We start from the raw sequence: 8,267 nt of genomic DNA, 5'->3' as shown, positions 1-8,267 counted from the left end.
TAGCCTACCACATGGACGTGTGCCCAGACATGTGGCCTTAAGAGAAGAGTGTTCAGATCGCGGTTTGTGAAAAGTACTGTAGCAATTTCACTGTAACAAAATTACTGTTCACGCGGCCGCGTGGAAATTCCGCGCGCCCGAGTGGAAATTCTTGCAGCCCATGCGGGCGCGTGGAAAAATCCACACGCGGCGTGAGGGCACGTGATGACGCGCGATCTAAGGCCTATAAATAGCCGCTTTTGCCCTATTCTTTCTCATCTTTTGTGCGGCTCTTGAGGGGTGAGACGGCTAGGGGTTTTGGAGAGGAGGTCTTTTGCGGCTTTGAGGCGCTTAGTCACCAACTTTGATCGATTCCTTCTCCGTCATAGCATAAAGGAAGCCACCGGTGAACCTAGCTTCGGAGTGGGTCCTTCAAGACGTCGAAGCTCTCCATCAAGGCCATCAGTTCATATATAAGGGGGTTTATTTCTATGGTTTTAATGTACTTTTATTCATTGATGGTGTGTTTTGTATGTTGCTCCATGGAGACCTAAAACCCTAGAGGGTATTTGGGCTTGTGAACCCTAAGATTCTCATCTTTTGTGGATTTGCTTAGTGTTTCTATTTAATCCGAGTTTGATTAAGTTTTAATCTTGTATTCTCATTGCTTGCTTGTTTAATTAAGCCTTGTGGTTGATTGGATGTGCATGATTTGTTGCCTTGGTGGGAGAGAGATCTCCATTAGGGTTAGAACCTCAAGATTGAAGAGGGTTGAGAGGGTGAATCATGAGATAGTGAAGTATCCCCTTTCCCCTCCGATTGGTGTATTCTATCTCCATTGCCTAAGCTCTATGCAACCATATTTGGTGGGAGGCGTGAGATTGCTCGATTTCTCCGCCGGGACCTCGTAGGGGGTTAGGATCCTTCGCCGGGAATTAGGGTTGGATCAATCTTTAGGAATTGGATACACAATTTGGAATCCCTAGAGTGCTTTGCGGTCTTATATGGTGTGAGGTGTTGAGATTGAGCGATTTCTCCACCGGGACCTCGTAGGGGACTAGTATCGGTGATCTAGAGATAGACCCGATTATGTTTGGATTTCCATGACTTAACTTACTCATCATAGAAACACTTTGCTTATCCGGTACCTAATACCTGAATCCTAGGGGGAGCATTGCCCGAATACCCCACTTTTACTGATTGAGATTCTCTTTCCATTTTACCCTTGCATATTCATCTCCGGTGTTCATCTCTTCGCACATTAGATCACCACACTATCCCATTATCATTAGGCTAGATAGCAGAGAAGAAGTTAGTACTAGTAGCCCTGTTCCCTGTGGATTCGACTACCCGACTCACCGGGTATTTATTACTTCGACACCCGTGCACTTGCGGTACACACACACATATTTGGACGTGTCACACTTATCATGAGCCATCCCCTGAGATGGGGATATGTGATTTGCTATTCTTGAGCACCAGGTCTGATTTGAGAAGTTATCAAAAATTAGGTTTGGACAGTCTCGATTTTTGGATTTTGATGTACTGAGAGAGGCACAGTGAGGCGGTGAACTAGCCACTGAGATCAAGGAGCTGTTGGCCGTCAGAAGCTGGAGGAGGCTATTATCGATTTGAGAGCCAGCTATCCACGCATTGACTCAAGGTTCTAGCATCATTTCAGTTCGACCAATCATATTCTAGATTTGATAGTGTTGACACTGTACAATTCTGAACATTTGGATATTATTATAGTATGAGTGTTACACAGTTTTCGATCATGATGGGACTGTATGATGAGGCTTTTACTGACACAGAGGAGTAAAGGTGCCTACCGACTGATTATCCTGGCAGCTTAACTCCTTAGAGTGTGTACAGGATGTTGTGTGGACAGGGTCAGTACGAGCCAGTAGTGTCTAAGGAAATGTGCCTGACCTGACCGGGCTATAGATATATACACACAATACTCAGTAGATCAATGAGCGGCCGAGGTGAGTGCACTGGTGTGTTGAGTCGGTAGGATCTACTTTACTTATTTTTTATGGTACAGAGAGTGCCCATTTATCTAGGACATATCATGGCTGATTATCTTCGTCATCAGGGCTACTATGCAGAGCCGGTTTTCTTTTCTCAGTCCCCAACATCACCTGACTTATCATGGCGATGGGATTATTAGATGCTATCAGGGGGCTAAGAACGCCATTATACCGACTCCACTTGGCATAGAGACTATGAGATTGATGGGGATGGTGCGGGGATACAGACCATGAGTGTATATTATGATCATGCCTCCTTTTGAGACAGCCGAGGTTGAGGGTGACACCGGAGAGGGTTCACAGCTACTGCTGGAGCCACAGATAGAGCAGGCACAGTTAGAGACCCCCTTACAATGCAGGGGCCTCCGACAGTTTGGTTATTTTCTCCACCTCAAGCCCATGATCGATTTGAGAGGCTCGAGAGTACTGTAGGGGTGCTACATGTAGACTTGGCTGAGATTTGCGCTACACATGCCGCGAATCAAACGGAGGTGATGGCGCATTTTGATATTTTATAGCAGTTACTCTAGCACGATGCGTCTTCACCGTTCACCATGAGACAGAGGACCCCTCCGGCTTCTCCAGCATCACCATGACCAGATTCATTATCTTTTGGACTTGTACAATCATAAAAGATTCTCCTTCTGCTTTTATCTTTTATTTTGTCTCGAGTTGTATTCCATTACTCTATCTTTTATAAACTCGAGCTTATTTTGTTTTTTGTTTATTGAGCTTAAACTGAATCCCCTTGTGTATGCGTGTAGATGGTCTTGGCAGTATGGGAATTAAGAACTAGTTATGGACAAGGTCAAGATGTTTTACACTTTGCCGTGTGTGCTTCACAACCCTTTGGAAATTCACTCCAACAATTCAATTTAGCTCTATCAAATGCAAAACTAGGAGTTAGGGGAGTATTGTTTTAATTGCCACTACGATAACATTGAATATTGTCATGCTCTAGTTTATTCTTGAATTTCTAGGAATTTTCGGCCGATTGACACTTGTTGCATCAATCGCATATGAAACTCTTTTGAAAACTCAAGTTCATTGTTTAAGGGATTAAGTAGTTTTATTTCTAATGTTTTCCTTTTTCAAAAAAAAATAATATTGTTTAGTTGTGCATTTTGGGTGGAAAAAGCTACCACCTATGAATTATGAAGCTACTCTCATAAGTCGGATACTAGTTATGCCCTAATGAGAGAAAGAGCTATCTCATGGGATGAGTGAAAGCTACCATCATAGTAAAAAGAGCTAACACCTCCAAAGTGTGAAAGCCACCTTAGTGGCCTCTTCGGAAAGGGCTACCTTAGAGGATATGTGAAGCTACTACCATCTTTTTGTTTATTATGTCTGGTGGATAAATAAGTCCTTTATACTTAGAACTTTGAGGAGTATACTTTGGGTTTAATTGAGTGAACTTACACACACTTGCACGATTTCAGGTTTGTTGTCCTTTTTTATTCAAGTTTTTGGCTAGAGCATTGATTTTCCGTATTGAGTGTTGAAATTTTCCTTGCTTACAGAATGCTCTCCTTGCATATTCTGGTGAACCTAAGGCCAAGCACTTTGAATGTTCCCTTCTTCTATACTTCAATGTTTTATTTTTGCTTGAGGACAAGCAAAAGCTTAAGTGTGGGGAGTTTGATAAGTGCTTGCGTATTAGTAATATGAAGTATTCTTTTTTCTTATGATGAGCATTGCTTTTACCAGGTTTAGTGCGTATTTGTGATACTTTCGTGCTTGTAGGTTTGTGAAGCTAAGTATTAAGAAAAGAAGCCCAAGTAGATCGTGAATGCATTATTTGGTGGAATCTTGGATAGAATGGACGTAAAGACACAAGTTAGGTTCGAAGATACGTGAATGTGTGCCAACCTCCATGTATTGAAGCTATTACAATGAGTCGGAGGTGCACGAAGGTAATCGCATTTGCGTATCCCAACTTGTGCATTAATAGCAAGATCTTCACCAATGAAGCTTTTTATTAAAGAAGTGTCACGGTCTACAGCATAAACGTGTGTCCGTTTATATTGCCACGATGAAAAGTGTGGAATCGAGATTATTTTGGCGGGGATACTGTAGCAGGTATTGTAGCAAATCAATCTAGAAACGCATTGTAGCAGTTACTGTTCATAGCTGGCCGAAAATCATGACTCCAGAGAATCCACACAGACATGTGGAAATTCCACTCGAACGTGTGGAAATTCCACAGGCAAGTGTGAATGCCCGATTCTAGCCCTATTTAAGCCACGATTCGACCCGATTTTGGGGGCCATCTTTCATCCTTATCTCCAACATTTCTCCATCTTTTGGGAGGCTGTCGGCTAGGGTTTAGAGAGGCTTTTGGCAAGTCTTTGGTGTGCCCTAGGCCGGACAAGGGGACCTTTGGAGAAGAAGAGACTACTCCACAAGACCATCGACACGAATACCCGGGGGATTTCCTATAGGTTACTTGTTTTTACTTTCGATTTCATTATTTATTGTATCTTGCTCCATGGAAAGCTAAACCCCATAGTGGGTACTTGGATTTTGTAAACCCTAGGATGTTTTTGTTTCATTGACCTTTTATTATGCTTTCCTTAATTGATGTCTCTAATTGGGTTCTAATCTTGAATGCTTGTTGAATGATTTCTCCTCTAGAGTGACACTAGAGTTGAGAGACCATCTTGGTAGCCTTTGTGGATGAGTGACACACCATGAGGGTTAGACAAAGCAAGGTTAGAGAGAGTCGAGAGGTAGCGGAGTGTCCTCTTTCCCTTCTGATGTGATTTATCATACCTCCATATTCCATGAGTTCTTTGCGGTCATAGTAGAGTGAAGGGCTTAGGGATGAACTCCACTTGGGCTTAGTTACGCGAGTAACAGAGTAAGCGTTAAATTAACTTTAGCACATGGGGCTTAATTGTGACTAGGGATTTCTCAACTAGACCAAAGGATTAATCTACACATAGGAATAGGGTTTATCACCTAGAATCACTAGAGCATCTTACAACTTGACACAGTGTGAGGTGTTGAGACTGTTTAATTTCTCCGCCAGGGCATAGTGTAGAGTTAGTCACAATTGACCTTATGTTTGGGACCGTGTATTCAAGGATGTCCACAACTCATTAAGCATTAATTAGGAGACATAATAGTTGGTATTGCACTTGAAACATTAGTCCTAAGGGAGCATTATCCGAGTACCCCACTTCTATCAATTACCTTTCCTCTCACTTATTTGTTCCTCTCGTTCTTATGTTTTTTTTATTTTTGTTTACGTTACATTTCATCAACATAATCATTGTTCATCTTCACTTGGTTAACTAGCAATCTTAGTATTTTTATTCCCTACTCCCATGGATACGATACCCCACTCACCTGGGATTTATTACTTTAACAAACCTGTGCACTTACGGGTAACACGCAAGGGATGTTGTCACCGGCCATCTGAATCTCTCTAAGTGCGCTCACATCAGGGAATCGAGTCTGACCGAACCTGAGCTTAGACAATCTCTCAAATCGAGCCTAGTGCTCGGGAATAGCGAACTCTATGTGCTCTATCTTATTAGAGTGCTCTCTGGGACATTTACCGGCCGTAATCTTTGTCCAGGGTGCCATAACTGCAAGAATTAAAGAGAAATTTATCAAATTGCCTTATAGGATTAATGCCACAGAAATCCCCACGGTCATGTGGAAATTCCACACGCCCGTGTGGACCCACATGTTGTGAAAACCGCATGGCCGCATGATAAAATTCCAAAAGTACACTTTAGAATCATTTCTAAACTCTTTCTAAACATGCATGGGCCATCTAATCACAAAAACAAAGGAACATTCACCATTTTAATCAATTAAAATCAAGTGTGGCGAAGAGAAGACAAAAAGATGGTTTACAGATGAGATGAAAGTATAAACATCAAGATCGGCTGGAAAACTCAATTAGAACCCCTCTAAATCAATGATACGAGGTCGGGATAGTGAATACAAGTGCTCTCTGAGTGATTGGAAGTGTAGAGATGAAGAGACACAAATAGATTTTAAAGAAAACCCACTCCTCTTGATGTTCTGTTCATCCACACGGGCATGTGAAAATTACCCACGCCAGTGTGACTCCACAGGAGAGTCTCACAAGGGTAGGCACACGGCCCTGTGTGCTCTGAAGATAGCACACTTTATCTCTGAATACACCCACATGGGCGTGTGGAAATTCCACACGCCCATTTGCCCCACTCACATAGGGCATCCACGAGCCCCTGTGGGCTTCTTTTGTTCAACCGAGAAAAAGTTCTAGTGTTTCCGCGCCCTGCGTGCAATAATTTCACATGGGCGTGTAGATCTTCAGGGGGCTACTCATGGGGCATTCACATGTCCCTCGTGTCCTCTCGGGATAGAGATCCGAACGTCGCAGAGAAACACACCCCCGTGTGGGAAATTCCCACACGGACGCGTGACCGATCACAAAGTCATTCACAAGGGCAAACGCATGCCCCTGTGTCATCTCGGGATGAGCTCTAAATGAAAACACAAGGCCATTTGGAATAGTTGTGTGTCCTCTCTAGTTAACTTAGAAAAATCTACAGGCTTTGCAGAAAATTCCTGAACATGTATACATACTCGGAGCCCCGCCTCTACATACAAAAATGAACCAAAAGAATCATGAAACACATGCTCAAATGACTAAGATACTCCACCGCATACATTATGTAGACGATAACACCAAGCAATCTATGAGAAAATCACAGCAATTGCATCTAAAAAAATCTAGACACCAACACTCAGCTTTATTCATGCAAATACTAAACTAACACTTAGAAAAATAGCAAAGACTTGGGTTGCCTCCCAAGAAGCACTTGTTTAACGTCACTTAGCTTGACGTATCTTATTTTACCTCACGGGGACTCATAGATGACTCCATGTGCCCGTGCAGAATTTCCACACGGGCGTGGATAATTTCCACACGCCAATGTGGATTCTATGTTTCTCTGGTTTCTCGGCCGGCTGTGAACAGTGTTGCTACAGTATATACTGCACTTTTACTACAGTTCCCTGCTACAGTATTTGTCCTGAATAGCTTCCCAATTCCATACTTTCATCGGGGTAACGCAAACGGGCACACGTTCACGTCGTGGATCACTTGCTTCTTCAATGGTGTACACGCTGGTGAAACTCTTGTTCTATGTGCATAAGTCGGAATGCTCGAGTGTGACTGCCTTTGTGCCCCTCCAAATTGATGTGCCAACTCGAATACGAGGAGGTTGGCACACACTCTAGCATCTCACATTGACCTATGTCTTCGCGTTTGAACCTTAGTAAGATTTTCTCCAAAATCAGTGCATTGTGATCCACATTGCCCTATTTCCTTCATACTCGGCCTCACAACACTACCTGCATAAAAGTAACATAAAAAACACACATATTAGTGTAAAAACCCAAGAAAAGTAATGCTCAACATAAGGAATGAACGCTTCGCATTCGTATCGCACAAGCACTTATCATTTACAATACGATGTAAGCTCTGCCCGATCTATCAAAGGTTAGGATACTCCTCTAGGAACAAGGGTACATCCACATGGGGATTCTCGGTGAGTCACGGGTGATCTCGTAATAACAAGTCCCATCTTTTTATAAGATATTGAGAGAGATAGGGCCGGATCCGCCAGCTGATGGACAAGTGCTCCACCTTTTCCCAAAAAGACCCATCCCCCTAATGCATTGGGTGATGTACGGACCAACAAAGATGGTATACCCCTTGGTGTATGTGGCCTGATAATGAAATGAATTGGTGATGATGAATATGAAGTAGTACAGAGTGTTATTAATCATGTGAAATAGGTATTGAAATTTAGGAATAGAGATATTACCGGTACATCAATTCTGACTGGTAATGGTTCAACTAAGAAAAGCATGAACAAATCGCAGAGCAGGAGACTTGAGAACAGATGCTATAGTGACACTCAGCCAAAAAAGGTGACTGCAATTGCTCAGCCTACTCTGACGAGTAAATTGAGAGTCCCCAAGCGACGGCGAGTGATAAGTTCCTGTGTATAAGTAATACAAAGTATACTTTTCTTACATTGAGCATTACTTTTATCATATTTTATATCTCATTTGTGTGTATTTGGGTTCTTTTGTGAATTTAGGGTTGTGGAGACAAGGGAACTTCACTCCCAATGATTTAGCTCCATCAAATGTAACATTAGGAGTTAGGGGAGTATTGTTTCAATTGCCCACTGCCACATATTTGCTTGATTGCTATACTTTGTATTGTGCTTGCATGTG

The sequence above is a fragment of the Dioscorea cayenensis genome, chromosome 5 (genome assembly GCF_009730915.1).
Source record: "Dioscorea cayenensis subsp. rotundata cultivar TDr96_F1 chromosome 5, TDr96_F1_v2_PseudoChromosome.rev07_lg8_w22 25.fasta, whole genome shotgun sequence".
In the NCBI taxonomy this organism is placed as follows: Eukaryota; Viridiplantae; Streptophyta; class Magnoliopsida; order Dioscoreales; family Dioscoreaceae; genus Dioscorea; species Dioscorea cayenensis.
Note: the sequence above shows the minus strand (reverse complement) of the source record.